This window comes from Puma concolor, chromosome C2, assembly GCF_028749965.1.
Source record: "Puma concolor isolate L17-30 chromosome C2, mPumCon1.1.hap2, whole genome shotgun sequence".
In the NCBI taxonomy this organism is placed as follows: Eukaryota; Metazoa; Chordata; class Mammalia; order Carnivora; family Felidae; genus Puma; species Puma concolor.
Genome location: NC_141675.1, coordinates 143,632,355 through 143,634,158, shown reverse-complemented (window position 1 = coordinate 143,634,158; position 1,804 = coordinate 143,632,355). Strand labels below are relative to the sequence as shown.

At 36.9% G+C, this 1,804-nt stretch overlaps 1 pseudogene; it reads right to left on the bottom strand.

Annotated features, from left to right (window-relative positions):
- Positions 1–323: 323 nt before the first annotated feature.
- LOC112850254 (prefoldin subunit 1 pseudogene) lies at positions 324–673 on the bottom strand (annotated as a pseudogene).
- Between the last annotated feature and the right edge of the window lie 1,131 nt (positions 674–1,804).

The window sequence follows — 1,804 nt, the reverse complement described above, 5'->3', positions numbered from 1 at the left end:
TGTTACAGCATTTTGTTTTGAAACATTTGGGAGGAAGCAGGGAAGGAATGTTTAGGCAGACTGCTACCAAACTTCACCTAAATTCAGCTATGCCCTGGTCTTCTCCCAGGGGGGAAGACTGTCCTGAACAGAGATGACAAGCAGAGGCAGGATACAAAATACACAGTTGGAATCTGAAAAGGTATCAGGGTGAAGTAGATAACATAAGCCTACCAGAGCATCCAAATAAAACATCCATCAAGGCAGAAAGAGGCGGATTCCCCAACAAAGGCCCCACTGCCCTTTCCAGGAATATGAGGGGGGAAGCTTCTGCTAGAGGTTTCCTACTGTGCCTTTGGTGCCATCACCACATCCCAGATGTTGTCCTCGGCAGAAAAAACACCGCTCCAGGTAGGATTTCTTTCTGTTCCAATTCTTTAATTGTTCTTCTATTTTTGTTTCTCTAACAGTTGATTGTGAATTGCCTCCTCGGTCTGAAGCATAAACATTTCTCCTACACCTTCATATACATTACTGTTACTCAGCAGGCATAATCTCCTTATCTGTAAGATGTGCATGCTTTTTCATTCTGTTTAGCTGTTCAAGCCGTATGTCCACAAGCTTCACCTTCTGTTGAGTGTCAATAACTGCTTTGAAGCTCTGCGAAGATGGTCTGCAACTCCAGATCTGCCATCTTGGTTTACCTTGAACACCTGCACAGTGGGAGAAAGCCAGAAAGGGGTATCTTTACTATTTACTACGAATTTTTACATGAGGATCTGTTTTCAGTATATACATTTTCCCCCATCTATCTCATTGAGACATTTGTGTTCCATTTCCCAATCACACACTGGACATTACTAGTTTCGTTGTCTGTCTGCTTAAATACCTTCCTACCCATAATGAGATTCATGGACCAGTAGCATCAGCATCTCCTGGGAGCTTATTAGAACATTGACTCTTAGAGCCCAGTCTGACCAAGCGAATTAAAATCTACATTTTATAAAAGATCCCCCTATAATTTGAATGAGCGTTAAAAATTTGAGAAGTGCTACTTACTAGATTATAGCTCATTGAGAAAAGATTATATATCTTGCTCATCATTATCTTCCTTTTCTTCGGGCAATGACTGGCATATAGAATTTGCTCAATAAATATTGAGCAAATACATGAATTAGGCATTTTATTTTATTTTATTTTTTAATTTTTTTAATGTTTATTTGCTTTTGAGAGAGAGACAGAATGTGAGCGGGGAAAGGGAAGAGAGAGAGGGAGACACAGAATCCGAAGCAGGCTCCAGGCTCCGAGCTGTCAGCACAGAGCCCAAGGCAGGGTTCAAACCCACAAACTACAAGATCATGACTCGAGCTGAAGTTGGACACTTAACCAACTGAGCCACCCAGGTGCCCTGAAGTAGGTATTTTTAAGAGATATATATATATATATATGATATATATATGATATATATCATATATATTATATTATATATAATATAATATATATGATATATATCATATATATTATATTATATATAATATAATATATATCATACATATATGATATATATATATATAATAAGGTATAGGTGCATTATTACTTAGAAACATAAAATTTTAATGATGTGGAGACAATTTTGAGGAGCCTTATGAGTATTTATGAGTGCTTATAGTAAAAGAAAAAAGAAGTGTTAATTGTGACTTGCTTTTATTTTTAGAAAACTTTGTACAACATAATCCATGGCATGTATTTTTATCACAGCACCAAATTTACCCTAACTGCACATACAAGTTGAATTTAAGACTTTCATTTCGCACAAGACATGAAA